Below are 25,708 nucleotides of genomic sequence, written 5' to 3'. Positions count from 1 at the left end.
GAAGCATATTTTAAGGGACAAACAATCATATACCATGTGAAAACACTGGAAAGGAAAATTTCTGTGTTGACTGAGAGAACAAGGATACACAATATTGCATCTTATTATTGAGAATGGTATGCATGATTTTTAAAATGTGTAATGTTTCTGTCTGTGGAATTTTCCATTTTGTGTTTCTTACCACAGTTAACTGAAATTGAAGAGAAAGTACAGGAAGAGAGTCCATGCGTCATTGGAACTACTGCAGTTCCCTAGGTATATTTGGTAGACCCAGACAGATATTTGTGTTGGTCTTTAAAATAATTTTTTAATATAAAACAAAGCTTGTCCCATTATTTAGTTTTTCTTTCATAATTATGAAGACATATTAGTCTGCAATTATCTGAGAGAGGTATATTAGTCAGCCTTCCATGAATATACCAATTTAAAAATATAACCAGTATATAAAATAAAGACTTATTTTGTTTAATGGTTATAGAAGTTACTGCTCAGGATGAGCCAGCCTATTTCCTTCTAGGGCTATAATGATAAAAACACATCATGTCAGAAGCAAGTAGAAAAATGAATGACTCACCTCCTGTCCAGGAAGAAGATAATGAGATTAGGGTCCAACAAACTTCACCAAAGGCCTATTCCCAGTGACATGGATATTAACAGTAGGTGTTACCACCTAAAGTTTTCAATCACTGTTTAATAATCCCAAGCTTGCAACCAATTATTTCCTGTATTCAGTGGATCTTTGGCAGAATATACAAATATAAGTTGTAATACTTCTATTGTTGCTCCCCCAAAATCAAACAAACAAAACTAGTATCCGTATCACAGGACTCCTTTCCAAATAAAATCAATATCCATCTCACAACAAAACATTCAGTTGGTATGCAAAGACACCCAAATCCTACGTGTTTATGCACTGCACAATTGTCCAAATACAAAGCCTCCATAGACTGAATTCAAATTCAACTAGAAGAACTTATGATAGTGAAAAGGAAAGCTCGAAGTTCATAAGCTCTAATAGTTGGACATTCACAGAGTAAATGTATTAATTTTTGAAGACGAAGAACAAGTAATGATGAGGGCACAGCAAGACAAAATACAGCGGGGTAAACAGGAAAGAATAATTTGATTCAGCTCTTTGGCATTGTGGCAGGGGGGAATATTACTACAAGGGAGATGACTACATTGTGGCAAGTCTGCATACCTGCCAACTACTTATGAGACTTTGACTAGGCAGCAGTGCTGATTGCAGTCCACATTGTCACACTATTCTGCTGCCTTTGAATGACACACACTTTTTAAAGAAAGCTCTTTGAAACAAAAGTTCACTTCTATACCTTTATTTCTATTATTAGAATAGCCTAATAGATTCCCTAGATGACTTTGAGGTGTCTTTTCTATAATCTTTGACATCTTTTCAATCATGTTAAAAAGTACATTTTATTGGTGAAAAAAATTTCATGGTTCCCTTCTTTTCTGGATAAGAGTCAAATATTTCAAGTATTTTGGATTCTTTCCCAACTGGAATCCCGCAGTAAATTCAGCTAATAATAGCCAGCAATACACATGCCATAAATTAGGTGCCTGGAATCGTTGAAAATTTTCTTGTACAGATAAAACTGATCTCACACATTCAAGATCTTTCATCAGTATAGCATTGTTATTAGCAAGCACACTTCTAACCCTCTACAAGAATAATCTCTTAAGTCTTGTTCATAGTATCCACTTTTAGGCAGTTTGTTTCTCTAAACTTCCCAAATTGTCTCAGCAAATAAATTTCAAAGTATTCTCCCACATTGTCTTACTCACAATACTGTGGGAAGTCCCAATTCTTCCTGCAAGTTTCTTTTATTTGTTTTAATTTTTCTTGTCTGTTTATTTACTGTATTGGTTAACAGATATCATAGATAATACACTTACGAAGGAAAGTATTTGTTTGGATTCATGATTTCTGAGATTCTAGTCCATGATCCAACTTACCACTGTTTTAAAGACCTTGAAGAGCCTGTACCCCTGAGTACATGACAAAGACACTCACCTGGATATAAAGAAAGTATATAGATAGGAACTGATGCACAGACAAGGGAATATTTTTTTATGATATGAGACTTTCAACTAGGTTTCAACATCCAAAATGTTTGCCCTGGCCTACTAGTACTAAGCTTATAGTCAATCTTTTAACAGATTGTGATTGGCTTAACATACAATAAGAACTCTAGCAAAAGTTAATACATTCCATGAGCCAGAAAAATCATTGAGTACATCTTTTTTAACTTCATTCTATAAAGTAATATATTATTTAATAAAAAAATATAGACTAATGTGGACTGCATGTATTATGATCTTAATTGATAGTAAAACAGAGAACAACCTCCCATGTCCATGAACACTCAACCATGACTTCTGTAGAGAAACATATTTGTCTCTAGAAAATGAAAACAAAAATAAGACTTTTACAAGGCATTGTCAAGGAGCCTGAGCCTAAATACTCATAATTAACAGTTAATAGCCACACTTTAGCTTGAAATGGAAGGACAGTTAAATTCATTTATGCACTTACAGCCTAAACTTTTGAATCATTGTAATTGAATTCAAATTTCCACTACTTAAAATTCCTATGATCATATTCTCTTTTATAAATTAGCTAATATTATTACTAATGCTAGTTCCAGTTTGTGGACAGAATATTTTGATCTCGAAGAATGGATTTTCAAATATTTGTAATTTCAGCATCTTATTCATCTTTATAACTAAAAACATTTTGACAAAAATTTTTTCCTTGTTTAACCCTGAAGTTCTCTTGTATGAGAGCATTTTAACAAAAGTATTTGGTTACTGAATTTAATCTTGCCAATATTATTTTCATGTGAAGCTATTTAAAAATTCACTCATCAGTTTATACGTAGATCCTTATAGTAAAGAATTTAAAATGTTTTACCAATTATATTTAAATAAAATAATAAAACTTGACTTCACATTATAAAGTAAAATAAAAAACTTCTCACTAGATAGTGGTAAAAGTCTAATTTGACAGTCAAAGTTGAAAAATATACAAACTAGTTCTTTAATGTTTAAAATTGTCTTTTTTTCATAACTCTGCTTTTTATTCTAGATAACCCAACTCACAAGGAAAGGTATTATTTTGTCTTGTGTCTTAATCAGAACCCTTTGCTTTGAACTATGAGAATTCCATTGTGAACATGATAATGATATGCTTATCAATAAGACTCTATAAAAGAGTAACAGCGTTATTATTCGGGGCTTAATGTAGTATTTCAGTCAATGTTTCTAGGATGATCTCTGCAGACAGAAATCACTATCCCAGTCTCGCAGCCATGCAGTCCCTCATAACCCATAGAGGCTTAGATTAATTATAGATTGTTTGGCCTATTGTTCAAGCTTATTCCTAACTACTTCTTGCAACTTAAATTAATCCATAATTCTCATCTATGCTTAGCCATGTGACTTCATACATTTTCTCAGTAAGGCATTCTTATCTTTCTTTCTCTGCTTCTGTGTGGCAACTGTACTTCTGCCATTCCTCTTCCCAGAATTCTCCTAGTTTGGTTGCCCCACTTATACTTCCTGCCTGGCTACAGGCCAATCAGCATTTTATTAAGCCAGTATGAGTGACAAATCTTTATCATTTGTATAAGAGAATTATCCCATAAAATGAGGATCCCACTGTGAACCTGATAATGATATGCCTACAAATAGGAATCTATAAAAGAGTAAAAGGGGTTTTTCTCAGTGCTGATTACAGCATTTCATTTCAATCAAAGTTTCTAGGATAATTTCTTTTGTCATTGTTCTTATTTTAAATATTTTAAAATATAATTATAAGAAACTTTTATTTTTATTTTATGTTGTTGTATAGCTGTTAGGGGTGTATTTATGTCTGTGCACCATGTGTATGTATATGCAGTATATGCAGGGACTAAAACATAGAGTCCAATTCTCTGAAACCAGACTCACAAATATTTCTAAATTGCTTTTTGGGTGCTAGTAACTGAATCTGTGTCCTCTGAAAATGAAACAAATGTATTTAACTGCTGATCATCACTCAGATTTTACATTTTAAAACTACATTTATTCATAAATTTACGTGTGTGTGTGTGTGTGTGTGTGTGTGTGTGTGTGTGTGTGTGATACCAGGCTTGGTGGCAAGTAGTTTTACTCTTTATTTTCTGAATCATCTAAAAAAAAATCCCTCTTAATTATCTCTTTCTGGATTTCCAGTGATAACTATTTTCCTTATTAACTAAAACTTTAAAGTGAATTCTAGACTGTTGTAATCTTTAAAACACATAGCTTTATTAACAGAAGATTATTATTGTACTACAGTAACAAAAAAATCATAGCTAAGCCTTGCAGTGTACACCTGATATACCTGCCACTAGGGGGTTTTCCATGTTTCAGTAGAATGCATGTCCATTTTTGTTGTTGTTGTTTTGTATGTTTTTCGAGACAAGGTTTCTCTGTGTTGCTTTATAGCCAGTCCTGGAACTAGCTCTTGTAGACCAGCCTGGAATCAAACTCACAAAGATCCACCTGCCTCTGTTTCCCAAGTGCTGCGATTAAAGGCATGGGTCACCATCACCCAGCAAGATCATGTCCGTATTATCACCACTGTTTAACTTAGTAGTTTTCAAGATAAAAAATAAACTAAGAAAACAGGAAGTTAGGAAGAATATAAGCATTATAGTGGTCAGGGAATGAGAACATAGATATGATCATATTTCAAAATATACAAGTATGTAATTCTCCAGAATAATCAACAATTATTTTACAAAGAGTAAAATGAAATAAAAATCTACATGCCTACTCTACTCAATTTTAAAGGCAGCAAAGGATGCAAAAATTAAGGAAACCCATGGGGCAGATTCAATCTTCCTTTGCTTAATCATTCAGAAGAGAAAGAAAACAATTTAGAAACAGCAAATATCAAGGGATTTGTACAGATCAAAACTAAGAAAAATACTTCCAAAATTTCCTTCTTAATAGGTATCTTTTCTTTTTCTTCAAGGAACAGCATTCAAAGTGGATGTTTTCTGTGCAGAATTCAATCTCTCAGAGGTGGCTAATCAATACAAAAATACAGAAACCATTCTTTTCAAAATGGAGCTAACACAGGAACAAGACTTGGGTTAATATCAGACTCCAATGACTTCTCTATTCATTTTCTAAGTAATATAAAAGGATTTCAAGTCTAGCAATGGAAGTAGAGATGAACTATAAAATCTTTTCTCTCCTGCTGCTAACATGCTTCCTTGCATTTATTTTCTGTAAAGAATAGTTGATATGCTGGAGAAGGTCTTTATAAAAGTTAAGTCATGAACTGGTCTACCTGAAATTTACATCTCAGTTATTACTTACATCATGCTTCATAAAAACTTTCTTTGTCTTTACCTAAAAATGTATGTAATTAAGTGAACTACATAACACTGTTAAAAGTCTTTTACTTCATTTAACTTCTTAAATTCTTTAAAATATTATTTGAAATACTGTGTTTACATCATGTTTAACCTTCTATCTCCCTCTCTAGGTCCTCCTGTTCCCTCCATCTACTTTTTCTCTAATATCATGACCTCTTCTTTACTTATTAGAATTACACATGTGTGCATACGTGTGTGTGTGTGTGTGTGTGTGTGTGTGTGTGTATGTGTGTGATAGAGCTTGCCCCAGAGTTATCAGAACAGGAGGCTTATTCCCAGAGAAGACTGATTCTCCATCTCTCAGCAGCTATGAATTGATTATAGCTCTTTATCTAAGTTGGACAGGCTACTGAGATTTGCTACATGGGTTGCCAAAAGATGTAACTATGCAGGCTTGATTAGGTGACTGTCTTAGTCAGTGTTCACTACATTCGGGGACACTGCATTCAACTCCCTGGCCTCCATGAGCTAATAGCTATATCATAACACAAAATGCATTTAGTTGAGCTTCAAAAGTTTCCATGGTCTATCACAGTCTCAATACTGCTCAAAAACCCAAAGTTCAAAATTTCTTGGAGGCTTAAGATAACCTCTTAACATTAACCTCTGTAAAATAGAAGTCAAAAAGCAGACCGCACACGTCCAACATGAACTGGCACAGGATATTTATTATCATTAGAAAACATAGGGAAGGGAGCATAGCAAGAAAATACTGGACCAAAACAAGTCCGAAAACCAGCTGGGCCAACTCCATACTATGTACCTCCATGTCTGATGTCAGAGACCTCTTCTAATCTCCAACTCTTTACTACTTTGCTAACTACAACTTATTTCTCTCTCAGGTTCTTTTTACACCCTATTAATAGCTCCCGTTGGTAGGTAACCCACAACTCTGGAATAGCCAACATCTTGGGGGCTTTAATGAAATTCTGGTTTCACCTTCTCTGCTTTACACTGTGGCCTCTCTGGGCTTCCAGGCAGGCACTCCTCTGACACATGCCTTGCCTAAACATTTTTGCTTAGCCATGGAGGGTGATTCCACAACTCCTTTCTTATATAGTTGTCTTGAAAGCAAAAAATACTGGCAGAAGTTACCCAGTTTTTCTGCTTGCTGAAGCTGGAGTTAGACCCACTGCTCAAAGGCATCTTCATCAGCTTTCTCTTTCTGAAAAAAAAAAAAAAAAGCTTGAGCTTTTCTTTAATTCCTTTTTATAAGGTGAAAGCGTAGCCTTGTGGGGTCCTGCCTTGAGAGCACTACTCCCTTTATTTCATTTAACATCAGGCTTTTCTTTCAAGTTTTTATCTCCCTGAGCATTGGACTTAGCTCTATGACACGTTCTGGTGCTTCTTTCCCCCTCAAACTATACATTTTGTAGTTTTCTTGCTCACCTGTCTCCTTTTCATTAAAGATCTGCCTATAAAAGTGGCCTCTAATAACCATGTGGCACAGTAATACTAGTTTGTCAATAATTTCCTGTGACAACCATATCAATCCCAAACTCCTTAATTTAGCCTCAGTCAGATATTTTGGACATGAGAAGAAAGCTGCCACATTCTTCACCAAAATATCACAAGCATTATCTCTAGGGCACTAATACTCATCCTTGCAACCCCTTAATCTGGACTGTCTTAGTCTGCATTGCTCCCAGCACTGTTTTCCATGGTCCTAGGATGGACTTTATACTCCACTTATAAACAGTGAAACCTTTCCTAATCCAAAGTCCACATTCTATCAACAAGAGACTTATCGTGACTTTCACAGCAAGACCCTGTTGCCTGGTGTCATCCTGTTTTAGTTGGTGTTTTACGGTTGTGAAAAGACACCATGACAACAATACCATTTGAAAAAGAAAACATACAATTGGGGGTTGGTTATAATTTCAGAGATTTAGTCCATTTTCATAATGTTTGGGGAGCATGGAGCATGTAACAGACATGCTGCTGGAGAAGTAGCTGAGAGTTCTCCACCCAGATCCACAGGAAGCTGGAAGAGAACAACACTGGATTGGCTTTAACTTTAGAAATCACAAAGTCCATCCTGTGTGGCACACTTCCTCCAACATGGACACACCTCCTAAACTCGCTCAAGTAGTGCCACTCCCTAATGACCAAGCATTCAAATTTATAAGCCTATAAAGACCCTTCTCATTTAAAGCACAGCAGTGAATATAGTTTGGGATTTCATGGATGTAGTTTCTCTGATATATATATATATATCACTATATGACAGCAGGCATCCTGGGCTTCTGTCTCTTACTATCTTTATGCCCCACTCATCCTTCCATGCCTTCCATGAATGTTAGGTGTAGCCTTTGTACTTTAGATGTTTCTGTTTGTGTCATAAACTCCATGGTGAGTGGTTATCTGCATCATTTTGATTCATCATATATTTCTATAGTTTTTTCCATCACGTGCATGAGAAGTTTCTTTAATAAATACTTGCTCCTGGGAATAAAGATAAAGGTTAAGAATACAGTTAGAGAATGCACTGTTTTAGGAAAGTGGCTAGGAGGTTCTCTTCTGGGTACCATGCATTCTCCCTTACAGGTAGTTTGTTATGTTTACAGTACCAGTCTGTTTCTATTGAGGGAACATGAAGTCTACCTCCACAGCGGTTGCTTATCCCTAAGACAAAGGTGCCATTTTTGAACATGTGGATTATGCTGGTGTACTCTTGATTGTTATTGTTAATAGGCTTTAAAACTGAGTAAGATTATGGATTGTTTTTTCTCTGTTTCTTGCATCACAGATTCTGATACTCTCAGAAGTGGTCTTCATGGAGGTGACTTCTACACTGGCTCCAGGGTTATTTTTCTGAAACTTCTGCCTGAAGCATGTGACATCTCCAGCAAAATGAGTATTAAGTTCTGTATAAAAGTGAAGAAGCTAAGCAAAAGCTGACATGCATTAATGATTTTCTATCTGTTAGACCATGTTTGCAGTGTTACCAGTTCCTTCAAGCTGCTGCTTCTGTGAATTTTCTGCCATGGTGATGACAGACTGTAACAAGGAATTGTATTTTAAATTAACCCTTTCTCCCCTATGGTATTTTTTTTTTTCAGAATTTACTATCAGAAACAAACTTAAAGAAGCAAAGCCATGAGAAGATTTAAAATCAAGAAGTGGGACCACAGCTGTGATAAATCTAGTGAGAACGTCTTTACTCTTTCAGGATTTTTGCTTCTGTCTGTTGGAGGTATATGGAAGACTTCATCACTTTGCCCAGGAAACCTACTAAGTGTTGTAAGAGTTCAGTGGAATGATGTAGCAGATTTGAAGAGAAGAAATACTGAGTGAATGAGAGAGTAGAGGACCACCTCACAAAGTCTGAAGGGGAATTATTAAGGACTGTATCAGGATCTGGGGTGGGGTCACTCCTGTGAAATTTTAGCTAAGAATATAGTTCCATTCTGTCTTTGTTTTGGGATCCGGAGTCAAGCTGTATTGAGGGATGATAGACTTGTTCATCTGATAGCAGAGATTTCAAGGCATGAGAACATATAGGCTAAAACTTAGAAAGTAGCCAGATAGACAGCATCACTGAAGTCAGACTTTCCTTGCTCTCTTAGAACAATAACATGGATGTCAGAAGGGAAACTTCTATCCAGTAGATTCTGCAATTTGGGATGATCCTGATTTATTTTTAAAAATGGAAGTCTAAACAGAGGAGTTTCCCTGACCCTACAAAGCAAATGTCTTCTTGTCTATAATAACATTTTTCCAGGTACATGGTCCCTAAGTTGATATAAATGGAATTCAAAGGGGAGGGGCTCAATCGTGTAGTAGCAACATGATTCAACACTGCCACCCATGTTATAGTTATACTGAAAGCTACAAGACCAGGACTAAGGCAGGGCAGCTGAGGCCAGGTGCTGTGCTGTAGCTTTGAAGGTGAAACGACCCCTCTGCTGTGGAGATCTCAGAAAACTGGAAATTACAGAACCATGGAACACCTTTGATAGGGGCTGCCAGCATACAGAATGGAACCATCCTAAGATAGAAGCTGTATACTCTGTAAATGGCAAACGTGGAAGATTTTGGACAACCTATTATTCTATTTGGAGTGCTTTCAATTTCATCAGAAGCCCCGGACACAAGACATGGAGCTGCGAAATTTGCTGTTTTGTAAACTGGATTTTTGTTTGCTTTATTACTGTTTTTGATGCTCCTAGATTTCGGTTTCGAAATAAGAATGATTACTCTGTGTCATTTTTGTTTATTTATTCAGAGTATTTATTTTTGGTTCTGTAGGAGCTCATAGTTACAAGAATATTGGACTTTTAAAGTGTTGAAATTTTATTTTTTAAAAACATTTCTTTTACTTTTGAGATTATAATATTGTTGCATAATTTTCATATCCCCTTTCCTCCTTCTAAACACACCCACATTCTCTTTCTTTCTCCTGTTTAAATTCATGGTCTATTATTTATCATCATCATCATCATCATCATCATCATCATCATTATTATTATAGTAGTTGTTGTTAGACTCTATTCACTTACATTGGGGTATATTTTATATTACAAGGTAGACATGAGACTTTGAGGGTAAGAGGAAAGTTATGGCTTAAAGGGATTAGTTTTTGTGTCAGGTTGACAAATGGTAGAGCAATACTGGTAAGTTTTGTTAATTAATGACACACTCAAATATCCCCTAAAATGGAGTCTCAGTGAAGAGTTTTCTAGGCAAGGTTGGCCATTGAGCATGTCTGAGAAGGAGAATTTCTCAGATGTCCTTTAATTTTTGTTTTATTTTTTTGTTTTTTATGGCCAAATGAAATCTAGTGACTGTGCCACGTTCTCAGTTGTTTGCGTGCCTCACAAGGAATGCAACAGTGTAAGAGTCCAGTCCAGATCTAGTAACACCCCACACTGTTCAAAAATCGCTATTATCCAAACCTTTACCCTCATTCCCATCATCGTCATATCAACTCACGAAAGAAGTTAATTTGCATTTGTCTTTCTGTATTTTATTATCTTACCGCCTCGTTTTGACTACTGATCTTGGAAATTTAGAAGAAATTTAAAAATGCCTTGCTACTTTAATTCTTGAAAACTTCCAAACTTTCTCCAATGCGTAACATAAACATAAAAGTAACTATTTTATCAATAAGTAATCCTGATTAATTTAACATACTTCATTGTCTCAAGCTACTTTCTACATTCTATTTACTGTTTTCTCTTCTTTTTAAAATTCTTCTCTCATAAATTATATTTCCGATCACAGTATATTGTATCCTGATTATAGTTCCCCCTCCCTTCTCTTGCCCCAGTCTCCCTGACCCACCTCCTGTCTCTTACAGATCCATCCTCCCCAAGATCCACCCAATTCTGCCTGCACTCAGAAAAGAGCAGGCCTCACAGAAATATCTATCAAAAACAGCATAGGAAGCTACAATAGGACTAGGCTCATACTTTCACATGAAGCCTGGGTGAGGCAATCCATTTGGAGGAAAAGGGTCACACAAGTATTCAAGAGTCAAAAACAGCTCCCACTCCCATTGTTAGGAATCCCACAAGCACAAAATGCTACTCATTTCTAAGGTATAGGCAGAGAATCTAGGTCAGACCCCTACAGGCTACCTGATTCCTGAGAGCCTCTATAAGTCCCGTCAGTTGATTCTGTGAGCCATGTTTCCAGTATCCCCTGAAATGTTTCCCCATTTCAAGTCATTTCTTCTAGTATTTTCTCTCTCCTTCCCCTCCACCTGATCCCTCTTGTTCCCAACCCCCTCTCCAGTACACCCATAAAATCTATTCAATTCTTCTTTCTCAGTGAGATGCTTGTGTTCTCCTTTAAACCCTCCAGGTTACTTAGCCTCTTTGAGTCTGTGGATTGTAACAAGATAATCTATTACTTCATGACTAATATCCACTTATAAGTGGGCTCATGCCCTGTTTGTCTTTCTGGATCTGAGTTACCACACTTTGGATTTTTTTTTCTGGTTCTACTCATTTTCCTGCAAATTTCATAATGTCTTTGTTTTTAACAGCTGAATAGTATTCCATTATGTAGATGTATCAAATATTCTTTATCCAATCTATGGTTGAGGGACATTTAGGCTGTTTCCAGTTTCTGATATTATGAATAAAGATGTTACAAACATAATTGAGCAAGTGTCCTTGTAATAGGATGAAGTGTCTTTCGCACATAATGCGCAGGAATGTTATAGCTGGCTATTAAGGTAGATTGATTCCCAGTTTATTACGAAGTTGCCATATTGGTTTCCAAAGTAACTACACAAGTTTGTACTTCCACCAGCAATGGAGGAATGTTCCTGTTATTCCACATTTTCACCAACATGTGCTTTCTTTTCTTAATACTTGTGTTCCATGTTAGATTCCTAAGGATTCTGAATTTTATTTCAGATCATTCATTTTTTCCTTTATCCTAGGAACTTTTTACCTGTTTTCTTCTCTTGTTCTCTGGTATGTACACTTATATATATTTCATGTATCTCAGGATTGTTTTTGAAATACAATTAGATTCACCCTTTAATAGTTCTTTATGCATTAAACCATCTAGACAATGCTGTATTAATCTGCATTTGGGAAATTATTTAGTAGAATGGGTCAGAGTAATAGGAAACTCTTTCTGGGTTTCCAGTTGTTAGATGCATGCCATCTAGAGCGATGTAAATGAGACATAACAAGGACAAAATGTTTATGAAATAACACTGTGAAGGGAAGCAACACTTTCTTTTCACAAGATTGCCCATAGCTCCTCTAAACTTGAAAATAAAGAGGAACTTCACTAGGAAAATATAATCTGGACTTGTCTTTATAATTAAGGACTTCCCTAGATTTTTTAGAAGTGTTTTTTTACTTCTATGGATAAGAAAAGGAAGAGAAGGTACCAATACTCCAGCCCAGTATTAGCTGCTAGGTGTGTGAAGGCACTGTGTGTATTCTGTTGTGCTCTGTGGTTTTTAGAATGGAACAGATAGCAAGTTAACATGAATACATAATTTGAGAGATTACAGGTCTAACAAAACCTGAAAGAGACAAAAAGATATCCCAGCATGCCCACAATGTTTTGTGTACATAAATGACGATGAAGTTATGGTAACAGTGGAAGTGTTCATCAAATTATCAAAATTATGAAGTACATATTGGACTTGAATAAAAAGACTTATTATTCTCCCAAGATTATTCAATGATACTGTTCTAAAGCTTAAAATAAGCATATTAGAGAAATTTATCTCAATAATAATAATAATAAATAAATAAAAATAATGTGCTCTTTTTTGCCATTTTTCTGAATGAAGATTCAGATTTGTCTTTTAGGTAAAGTGTGCACTCACTACACACAATTATTATATTTGTTGTTTACAAAATAAGATATTAAAAGGACAGAATATTGCATGTTGTTTCAGTTCATTATATCTAGGTAACACTGTTTATTCAAAACAAGTTCTACAATCTTTCCTGCCTACATTATGTACTGGAGTAAAGGTAGCACAAAAATTGTGGAAGTGGCCAACCAATGACTGGTCCAGCCTGAGATTCATGTCCTGAGAGTAAGCCTACCCCGATATTGCCTGGAGTACCAGGGCCCAGAGGTTGGATAGCCCAGACTCCTAGGATAGACCTAAACATGACACACAACTGGCAAAATAAATAAATAAAACTTCCATGTCATGATGCCTAATGCTATTCTGCTGTACTCATATATTGTTGCCAGGTAAGTTGTCATTTTATGAACCAAAGAGATCAAGGACACCAAAGCAAAACCATAGAATCAGCTAACCTGGGTTCATAGAATCTTGGAAAGACTAAACCTACAACTAGGGATCATGCCTGGGACTAATTTAGGCACTCTGCATATATGTTAAAGTTGCAAAGTTTGTTCTTCTTGTGGAATTCTGAGCAGTGAGAGCCATGCCGGTAGGAGGGGCGGGAGTTCAAGACAGGTTTTCTCTGTAGCTTTGGAGCCTGTCCTGGAACTAACTCTTGTAGACCAGGCTGACCTCAAAACTCACAGAGTTCTTCCTGTCTCTGCCTCTTGAGTGCTGGGATTAAAGATGTGTGCCACCACTGCCCGGCTCCTGTTTCTGACTTTTTTGCAAGCTTTTGAGACCTTATTCTTTCTACTGGGTCACCTTGTCTAACTTTAAGAGGAATGGGGGGGAGTGGGGGGAAGGTGGTTCTTAGACTTACTGCAACTCCATTTGCTAAGTTTTATTGATATACAAGGGAGGCCTGACATTGTCTGATTAGAAATGAAGAAGGACTGGGTGAGAGGACAGAGAGGACATGGGGAGAGGGACTGGGAGCAGAAGAGGGAGGGAAAACTGCAGTTGGGATGTAGAACAAAATTATAAAAGAGAAAATAAAAACAACAAAGATAAAGGTAGCTTTGGAGAATATCACTGGTGGCAATCTTTAAATATGAAATGTTTGTTGCGGATACATGTACTATAATCACAATTAATAAAATATTTTATAGATATTTTCAAATTACAAGATACTGACTTTGTGGGAACACTGAAAAATAATGCTTAATTGTGTAGAAATAAAGAGTAAAACATGAAGAAATTCACTGTTCCCTATATCTGAGTGATAATTAAAAGGTCATGAAGGAAGACAAGTCTGACAGGAATAAACCCATATTTCCATGCAATTTTAATGATGCCAGTAAATTCTTTTATAGAAATATTAACATACAGAAATTGGAAATTATATATATATATATATATATATATATATATATGTTATAAATGATGTTATATGCTGGAAAATTTGTGGCTGCATTTATAGCAGTATTACAATAAGTTTATGTTTCAAGTTTTGCCTCAAAATAAGACTGGAATTGGCTAGGTCTATTCACTCACTATTTTTTTTTCCAGGAGGCCATGTTACACAGAATTTTCTTTGGGATATTAATTTACTCATCAAATATTGGAATGAAAAAATACACTATATATGAGAGGCCAGACATTTTCACCTGAATAAATTATACCATCATTTCATATTTAGTTTTACAGTTAATAATCTGTAACAATCAAATTAACTTTCAGATAGTGAGTTCCTTTTAATAATCTGTTTAAAGCACTTTGAGAAATGCAAATCTGAGTTCACTTATCTTTTCATTCTCTCTCTCTCTCTCTCTCTCTCTCTGTGTGTGTGTGTGTGAAAGAGAGAGAGAGAGAGAGAGAGAGAGAGAGAGAGAGCATGTATGTGTGTGTACATTTATTTTTCCAATTGTTTAAAGGAGCAAAAAATTATTAAAGAAAAAGAATACTCATTTGCACAATGACTTGTGTTAAATACTTACAGTGTTCAATGTGTTCTAGTTTATGAAAAAAAAGATAAGGTATCACCCCGTCTTCACAGAATAAATTCATCATTATAAGTTAATGCTGTAAATGTGTGTGGTAAGTGCACATATACATAATATAAGCATACAAACCTGACAAATTTTATGGTAAGTGACTTAAGTCTTGCACAGAAAGGCAAATGCTGAACTTATCTCTAGAACCCAAGGACACAACTTATAGAAATAGAGTGTACTATGGCAGTTGGCAGAGTTTGCTGGCTGATAAAGGAAAGAATATGGAGATCAATCGGATGCTTCAAAGTTTCAGAACTGGGAAATTTCTTGAAATCTATTGCAGAACAGTGTGATTATAGTAAAAGTAATATATATTTCAAAATAATTACGTTCCAAATGTCTCATCATAAGAGTGATAGATAAATGAGAGGATGATGATGTTAATTAGTTTGAATTGATCATGCTACATTGTTTACTCTAAGTTGTAATATCACATTGTATTCTAAATATATACAGTTATTATTTCTCATTTAAGATAATATGATGAAAAGAACTTTGAGATTCTCAGGAGTCAGGCTGCATAACCAAAGGAAGCTGGTGGGCAAGGAAACACTGGTAACCTAAACAATTTAATTGTGTTAAATATCGTTTGCCCAATCAACCCATGGTCATTTCCATTTTGTATTCTCCATAAACAGTTCTGCTATAAAATGCCACTTCAGTCATACATCTCTGGTCTGTTCCTTGGTTCAACAGTGATGATTATCAAGTGGTTTTGTTTGTCTCACTCCTGGGTGCTAAAGCTTGAATTATTGGTTTTTGACCAGCTGTTCTTTTATCTCATTTGAGGACCAGGCTAGCTGTCAAGAATGGCAGCCAAGCTCCCATGTAGGTAGTGCAATCTTGAGATCAAGCAATTCTTAAAGGTTTTATCTTATTGTCTGTGCATTACTTGATTACAGCTCCTGAGGAGGTCAGAAGGTGTCAGATTCCTGAAACTGATGTTACTTAAGGATGGTTGTTAGCTGCCAGGTGGGTCCTGGACAAGAAACCATGATTCTCTGAAGAGCCACAAGGAACCAACCACTGATCAGTGTCTTCAAACCCTCACAAAGAGTTTTAAAGTGATTCATGTGTTTTCTGAAACCACTTACCTATCTAAATCAGGAAAAACCAAAATGCCATAACAAAACTTCCCATGTGTCCTCATGCTCACTTACACAAGGCTCTGTTACTGGCCCTTGCTATGGTTGAGTGGCAGGCTGTAATTTCGAGGATATTCATAGTCTCAAAAGTATGTTTCTATTCAAAGAATCTATATACATGTGTATAACATGCACACACACACACACACACACACACACACACACACACATACACACACACACATATTCAGGTATCATTAATCTACCTACATAATTTCACCTCAGATTCCCATTTTCCAAACTTGGTACCTGTTTCACTAAATTTGATATGTTGCAACATTGTTGTGGTTGATTCAATTCATTCTGTAAAAAGAGTTTTAGGCCACTGGACACTTCAGTTAATATAATTGTATACTAAATACATTTATAGAAAATAAAGTTTTAATGATTTGAATTCCAACTCTAGAGAAGCTTCTAAACCTCATTGTGGATTTAATAATCTTTTACTTTTATGTAAATATGCAGTCACTATGAAAATATTTGCATTAATTTGTACTTATATCACTTTTATTAATAGAGTGTAAGAATCATTTATATTGATGGCAGATAAAATTTGAGAACACACTGAATGAGAATTGTTGAAAACTTGTGGATATAACATGAAAGAAATTGAGAAAAATAGTTAACATCTCTGAGAGTTTGAAATTTAAAGCAATCTACCAGCTACAAAAGATTATTTTAAAAAATTTCAGAAAAATGTGTGTAGTAGGATTCCAATTTACAAATGGTTGGCATTTAGTTACATGCGGTTTTAAAGGAAATAATTTATTTCACTTTGCTTAACAAGTGCCTTAATGTTGCCAGAAAACAGTCGACAAGTTTCAGATATGTTGGTACATTATCTAGTGTTTGGGCAACCAACTTAATCGAAATTAGCATAAACCATAAGGAAACATGTAGGATTGAATTTTTTTACAAATGTCCCCAACATTCATGCATACTATTGCTCAGACTCTTTTACATTTGGTGGTTTTTAATGTATTTCCTTAGTTATTTTGTTTGTGGCTTTCCCCAGTTCTTATTATTTGTTTTCCATGACTATTCTTTCAGCTTGTAACATTAACTTGATGTCTGATCATTGCACGAAGTCCTCACTTTCTGAAGCCCAAAAAGTATTTTGCAAATTACACCAGGAAAATAATTTATTTTCCCCCCAAAATTCAACAAAAACAGCCTGCAAGCAACTAAACTACGCATATTTCTTATTTGGAGGTCAACACACAATGCAGTGTTATTTTTATTAAATTTTAAGTTCTCTAAATACAAGAATAATCCAATATATGAAATGTTGATATTCATTGCTCTATTTGGAATTATTTAAATAATCATAGTTTATTAACCAGTGTTCATATTCTATTAGGTTATAAAGTGAAGGAATTTTTTTTAGGGGTGCAATGAACTTTATTGATGGTATTCAAGAGAGTAGGGCTCCCTAAGCCCCTCCTGCTATTCTGGGGGTCTGAGATGGAAACTGTGAGGGAGATGCTCAGTGTAAGGGTTGAGTTAGGACAGGGACTGCTCAGCAGCCGAGGGCCTCTCTCTTGCTGTGTCCTTGCTGGGATGGGTGGTCAGGGCAGGCAGGCTTCTTACTCCTTGGAGGCCATGTAGGCCATGAGGTCCACACTCTGTTGCTGTAGCCAAATTCATTGTCGTACCAGGAAATGAGCTTCACAAAGTTGTCATTGAGAGCAATGCCAGCCCCAGAATCGAAGGTGGAGGAGTGGGAGTCACTGTTAAAGTCACAGGAGACAAGCTGGTCCTCAGTGTAGCCCAGGATGCCCTTTAGTGGAGCCTCAGATGCCTGCTTCACCACCTTCTTGATGTCATCATACTTGGCGGCTTTCTCCAGGTGGCATGTCAGATCCACGATGGACACATTGGGGGTAGGACAAGGAAGGCCATGCCCGTGAGCTTCCGTTCAGCTCTGGGATGACTTTGCCCACAGCCTTGGCAGCGCCCGTGAATGCAGGGATGATGTTCTGGGCAGCGCCACGGCCGTCTCGCCACAGCTTCCCAGAGGGGCCATCAACAGTCTTCTGGGTGGCCGTGATGGAATGGACTGTGGTCAGGAGCACTTCCACGATGCCAAAGTTGTCATGGATGACCTTGGCCAAGGGGGCCAAGCAGTTGGTGGTGCAGGAAGCATTGCTGACAATCTTGAGGGAATTGTCATACTTGTCATGGTTCACACCCATCACAAACATGGGGGCATCCAGAGAAGGGGCAGAGATGATGACCCTTTTGGCCTCACCCTTCAAGTGGGCCCCAGCCTTCTCCATGGTGGTGAAGTCACCGGTCGACTCCACAACATACTCGGAGCCAGCATCACCCCATTTAGATCTATTTCCTAAAAGTGATAATATACTCTTGGGAACTAGAGGAATGGCTAAGTGTTTAAGAGCACTTCTGCTCTTTTCAAGACCCTAGGGTGATGTGGGATTCCTCTCTTTATGCTGTGAACATCATTGGTTAACAAAGAAACTACTTTGGGCCTATAGAAGATCTATAGGGGAACAGAGATAGGTGGGAAAAACTAAACTGAACACTGGAAGAAAGGAGGCAGAGTCAGGGAGAAGACAAGAAGCCACTGCTGGAGACAGTCATGCTGAACTTTGCTGGTAGGCCACGACCTTGTGGCGATACACAGATTAACAGAGATTGGTTAAATTAACATGTAAGAGTTAGTCATTAAGAAGATAGAGCTAATGAGTCAAGCGGTGATATAAATAATACAGTTTCTGTGTGATTATTTCAGGCTAAGTGTCTGGGGACTAACTAGCAGCCTCCTCACTACACTGGGTTAGACTAGCACCAACGTGGCAACTCACAACCCTCTTCTGGGATCCATGGACACCAAACACACACATTAACCATATCTAAGCTAAATACACACAAAAATTAAAATAAGACTTTTTAATGATTATATTGTATTTGGGACTGTTTAATGTTTACTGTCAAATTCTAAAATCAGGGTTAAAAATATTTCATATTAATTGTAGAAAGCATAAGGGAGACTTTCTTTTTATAACTACCACCCTGTTAAACACAACGCATAATTATCACAGAGTCTGTGTGAGATGCTCCTCTGAAAGCTGGCTGACTCTCTGCTCAGGGTATATTTGCTTTTCCCTATGGTGTCTTTACACAGTCTTGTCATTGGAGAAACCCACAAGCATTTCATTGTCAAACACTGAAGAGCCATGCATGTAAGATTTAATTATGCCATCCTCATGAGGCAGTACTGTTTGGTTTAACCCTTGACAGAATGAGAACCTCCTTCCTGTCACACCGTGGGGATCTTGGCATGTTTTTTCTCAAAGTCAGGGATGAAACCCACCATCCTCATGTGAATAGTATGACAAAAGACTGTCTTATTTCAGGTTTCCAAAGATTTCCCATGATTATGACAAGTCTCATTTTATATTTCAAACGACATCAGTAACATGCAATTTTCTAAGCACTGTATTTGCATAAATTTCACTGTATGCTTTCATGAAGAACAATATATGTGTGTTGGAATACCAGCACAGTTACTTCTCTTTTACATAATTTATAATTTATACTCTATGAATTTATACTCTAGGCACAAAAAGAGTTGTTTGGAAACAGACCAAAGATCTTTTTAAATTAAACGTGTCAAATTTTGGTTAAATTTAAAGAATAATAGAATTTTTCCAGGGTACAGTACATCAGGTCCATTGTGTCTGATTTTTACAGAACTTAACATCTTCCTCTGGGTTACAAATCTTGATTATTCGTGTTCACAGACTCCCTTCCCATCATTGCAAGCACACATTTGTAACTGCAACTCTCAGTAGGGAGACACAAACAGGAACACTTGGTGTTTCCTTTAGAACATTTCTGTTTGTCATTACTTTATTGGAGATATGTAGCCTTAAAACAAACGTTACACTCAGTGAGCCCCATTGCCAACTGTAAAATTCAAAACCAAACATGTAAACAGTTGTTTTCTCTAGAATTGTCATTGTGATTTGCTATTAATCATAAATATCTTTTGACACTAATTCATAAATCACAAAAACATGGACTGTTTACAGTAATTCAGAAAAAATAGAAGAGTTAAAAATTTAGTTAATGCAGAGGGTTGAAGGAAGTTTGGAGCAGTAAAGGTGGTAGCCTTCCCCAAAACAATAATTGGTTGTCTCATGCTAAATGGGCAGCCCTGAAAACATACATACAAGTGTCATTATAAGGACTGATTAAGCTTTATCTAAGCATATATATCTTATATGTGCACATATACATAATGAATCCAATAACTATTAGTGAAATAGGAAGCCGTGGACTTGAAGATGGTGGGAGAGGTGTATATAGTAGGGTTTATAAGGAGGAAAGGGAAGGAAGAAATGTTCTAATTATAATATCTAAAATCAGACAAACAGAAGGAATTCATTTGTTTACATACCAGATCATATGACCTCAACCATATCAAATTCTACATCACCTTGGCATCCCGTTCTCCAGAACTGTGAGAAATAAATGTCTGTTCTCTGTGATATCTATGGTAATTTATTGTAGACCATGAAATGGAATCAGAGGATAAAATGGAATCCTACAGCAAAAAAAAAAAAATCATACGTTGAATAATAATTTTTATTTAGTTTTTAAATAAATAATTTACAAAAGCCTATATGCTATCAAAATGGAGCCATTTATACTATAAGCTACTGCATCTTCATTAAAACACTGGGAAATTTTTCCTCATCCGTGTCACTGAATTTGTGATGATTTAATAACAGAACAGAAACACAAAACAAGATACATGACAAGCATTAAAGGACTTGCATGGCACAGAAAAAAATTTTTGAGGATTATTTATTTATTCATGCTTTGCATTGATCAGGATAATAAAATAATTGACTATAGTGAAAATTGTGTGCCAATTTAAAATATCTAAAGATTTTATTTGATAAATATGATTTCAGGACATATATTAAGCTTCAACTTATTTTTTTATTTTTTAATAATGTGTATATCTGTTAGTCGCTGTGTGAGTGTGTGTGATCTGTTACCTTTGGGGCAGGAAGAAGCCTCTGGTCTCCCATTGCTGAAGTTACTGGGTAGTGTGCTACCCAGTGTGGGTACTAGAAACTTAATTCAGGTCCCCTGAGAAAGCTGGAAGAATTCTTAACTGCTAAGATATCGCTCCAGTTTCAAGATTTAAAGTCTAATATTCAAACAAACACTGTTTTTAAGGCTTATTTTAAGTTAAAGAAAGTTTCTAAAAATATACGACGGTGTGGATCCCAGGGAGAATGGTGACTGGGAGGTGCGGAGGGAAGGTGCAGGGCTTTGAAAGAAAATGGCTCCCAAAGGAAGAGACATTATTAGGAGGAGTGTTCTTTTTGGAGGAAGTGTGAGACTGTGGGGGTGGACTCTGAGGTCTTTTTCTTAAGCTTCATTCAGTGTAACAGTCAACTTCCTGTTGCCTCTGAGTCCAAATGTAGGACTCTCAATTCTAGCACATCTGCCTGCACACTGCCAAGCTCCCTGCCATGATGATATTGGACTGAACCTCTTAAACAGTAAAGGAGCCACCGCAGTTGGTTTTTTTTTTTTGTTTGTTTGTTTTGTTTTTTTTGTTTTTTTTTTTTTTTTTTTTGAGTTGCTACGGTCATGGCACATAAATCACAGCAATAAAATCCCTAACCAAGACAGAGGGGAAACTGTTATCAGCATTCAAAACAAAAATATAAGAAAATAAAATTCAAAAAGAAATAGATTTCTAAGATTTGTTAAAAGTTAAAAAAAAAACATTTTCAAGTTTCAGATGACTTTTGACTTCCTTTCTAATAATGAGTGTAATGAATATACGACATTTCAATACTTTAGCTATGCTGTGCAATAAGTACTTAATTATAGTCATTATGAAATAAAATATTCACTTTTGAAAACAAATTAAATGTGAAAGGACCTTGTTATAACTACCTTGTTATAGGATCCTATATTTAGTCTCTGTGGTCTGGAGCTCTATAACTCAATAATTCTAGAGTTCAAGAACGGTACCTGATTTACCTCAATGTGAGACACCATCATTAAGATGCACGATCCGTGAGTCCGCCACGTTTGCTTCGTCACTGTGCTCCTTTCGGTGTATGTAACTGTGTCACTTTACAACTGGTGCCAAAACAAAAGGCCGTTGATGAAGCGAATGCACCACAAAAGCTGAATTTCAGAGGGCTGACAAAAATGCGTGTATGTGCGTGTCCATGCTCACTTATAAGTAAGAATATGTAACTTTTTTGTTTTCAAATGCAAAAAGCAAATATATAAAATACAAATACGCATCCAATTTAATTCACGAGATCAATTCATGGTTTTGTATACAGCTGTTGTAGAGTTCAGTAATTCCGGAAGAAGTGAAATGCTTATAATCTCAAAATATTTTATTCTAGGTTGACAAATTAGAAAAAAAATCATAAAAATCCTCAAAAAGGATCATATCATTGTGAGTTTTAAAATGGCCTACCTTTTTTCTTTTTTTTCTTTTTTCTTTAACCAAAATGGTGTGATTTTCTTGTGTGTGTGTGTGTGTGTGTGTGAAGAAATAGTCAGAGACATTGTGAAACACTGTTGAGCACACACCAGCTGTTGGATTTCCTCATTCTAAAGTTTGCCAGTTAAAGGATATTTTCAAGAAAGAGGTTTAGTATCTGTTAGTCCTCATGTATCAGTGAAGACCCTTTCTTTGCATTAGGTAAGTTGTCTGCCAGAACTTCCAGATTTTGGGTAAAGATATGTAGTATGTATACATCTTACCTGTAAAACCACCCTATGTGCCTTCAACTCTGATGTGTCCTAGATAACTGCTTAACAATAATTTACCATGCTCATTTTGAGTGTCTAAACTTGCTAGTTGAACATAACAATGAAATTAGATTGAGGAGAATGGGTGTGTCTCCCCTTCTAACACCAATATATTTATTTATGATAAGAGCAATTATGTTTTTAGATTTTCAACAATACTAATATGTTTATCATATAAATTTCAAAGGGTCACAAAAGCAGATGAAGTGGCCTGAAATTCTTAGGTGGTTTAATTTCAGAGTCTGAATCTAAACTAAGCTTAATGATTTGTTTTTAGAGACAACATAATGCTGTAGAAAAGAGCCAGTGTACCCCATACAACGTCTCTGTGTTGCCAAAACCACTCTTAGCACTTGACTGCTTAGGATGCTCTACCGTGGCAGCATCAGCAACACATGCTTAGTCAAATGGCTCAAGTTAATAGTCTCAGAGGAGCTCAGACTTGGATCTGTCTGCACTACTATGTGCACAGGGAAGAAAAGTCACACTTAAATAAATCCAGTTCCAGCCTTTGAACAATGTGTAGCTTAGATATTGTTAGTTATTTCATTTTCAATATCTGACCTAGAGATGGAGATAGGACAAACTCCTCTGAATGTCTTCATCTCGAATTGAAAAATCTGTGAGCATGTTAAAAAATGATTTTATATCTGACTGGAATTATGTGAATATTACCTATATATTCACAGATATCTTAAAAGAAACTCAGAAAAATTGCAATTATGTGAGAATTTTAATTAACCAAAAGAAATCATAAACATACGTATGTATCTACTGGTAAAATAGACTTTTAAGTAGAAATGGACAATGAAACACGTATCAAAGCAAATAGCAATCCAGTATGGTATAGTTCCCAGCTCACACAAAAACTAGGAAGAAAAAGGAAGGTCAGAATAGTAACTAAACACATATTACTGAAGCATTTGATAGCTAAATTGGCAGCCAAATGTTTAGATACAGAATAATGCGAAGATCTTCTGTTTCAGAAGCTCTAAAAATGTACATATATACACATACCCCCAAATTTTGGTTCAATTTTATATATCTTAAAAGAAAACACCTCTGACTAAAAGAACACACAAATAAAACATACTTTCAAAAAAAGTAAACCACACATTCTACACTATGAAGTTTTAAATAAATAAACCCCATTATAATAGATCTGTCAAACATATGTCTTTTGTTTGTTTGTATTCTCAACTTCATTTGCATACAGGTACTTAAATACTTAAATTTAACTTAGTATTTAAGCAACTATAGTGGCTTGAAAAAAAAAAAACTGTCCCCCATAGGTTTACAGGAATTGTACTGTTAGGAAGAGATGCCTTGTTAGAGTTGGGATGACCTTGTTGGATACAGTGTCTCATTGGGGTAAACTTTGAGGTCTCAGAAGATCAAAAAAGAACAAGGGATTCACCATTTTTTCCTGCTGTCTACTGATCAAGTTGTTGAAAACTCAGCTACCTCTGCAGCACCCTGTCTGCCTGCAATGCTGCAATGCTTCTTACAATGATAATAATGGACTAAACTTCAAAACTATAAACTAGACTCAATTAAATGTTTTCCTTTATTTCAGTTGTCATTATCATGTTGTCTCTTCACAGCAATAAAAACCCTAAGAGAGCAAGTAAGTCAGTTACAACTGACAGAAAAAATTAATATATATTAAATATCTGACTCAGTTTCTTCCTTTGCTCCCTTGAACATTAAAAGAATGATTTAGGCCTTTAAATATGTACTGTAGGAATTATGACACGTGAATCAATGCCTTAGATAGTATATTCTCAGTCTTCATTTTGTTTTCTTCTTTTCTGCATAGCACTTGCGAAACATCGCCAATAAAACACAGAGATCTAAGACTTAAATACTTATAGAACATTCACTAGGTTCATCAAAGAAGCACACGTTAAATATTACAGGACATGTCACTATATCCTCAAGATTCAAAAGAATGTCAATATTTATATGAAATAAAAATTTGTTTCTTGATGTATCTTTCTAGGTTTGTATTTGCACAAACTTGTGAGAAATACCACCTTCTTCTAATTGAAGCACTACTGCCTATGAAAGGAGCAACATCAGATGTGACAAATATATTCAGAAATGCAAATGCGGGAAACTGGAAAGGGAAAAGCTTCACCAGTCTGTCTCAAGGAAAACTAGCAAAGGCTTTTGCTGAAGTGTCTTTTTATCATCTCCAGTGTGTAAATATTTATATTTTTAAGGATTCTGAATAGTATATTTATGTTTAACTTCAAGTACAATAAATATTTTCTGACATACAACATAATTCTCTAAGACGTGCTTTTATTGGCTACATATTTTGAATTTCAGGTTTTGTGGAAGTAAATTTTGTTACTGAAAATGAGGTTTCGATCAAAAGTTTTTAAACGTTGCACATAATTAATAAAATTAAATATGCATACATATTACATGAATGGAAACTTATGGATAAGAGTTTGTAAAGAATATTTCTGACATTATCACATGCTAAAATTAACTATAGCACAAATGGCTGAAAAGTGAAAGAAAATGCACACTGGATTTCATCTTTATGATAAAAGCATGGATATTGAGGGTGGGGATGCGAAGTGATAAAGAACACTTTTGAAATAGGCATCAAATAGTTCTTCAAAACAACAAACAAATCAATGCATGTGAGAATTAGCACATTATCAAACTTTACCCATATAGAATATTTGAAACACATGTACCATTTACTTTAAATCCATTTTATGAGAAAAATATAGTTATTTAATTAAAGAATCTCACAGACTGAACATGACCTAAACCTCTGAAAATAAAACTGTCTGTAGCATTAAACTGATTGTAGCCAGATATTCTATTTCCACAAACAAAAACGCAATGTTTTTTTTTTAAACATAGGAAAATTTCATATACGACACAAAGACCTCAGAAATAATGAGCTTACATCTGTCATTGATTTCTTCTATATAAAAATGTCTCTGA

Source organism: Arvicola amphibius, chromosome 1, assembly GCF_903992535.2.
Source record: "Arvicola amphibius chromosome 1, mArvAmp1.2, whole genome shotgun sequence".
Lineage (NCBI taxonomy): Eukaryota > Metazoa > Chordata > Mammalia > Rodentia > Cricetidae > Arvicola > Arvicola amphibius.
This window is presented reverse-complemented; position numbering follows the sequence as displayed.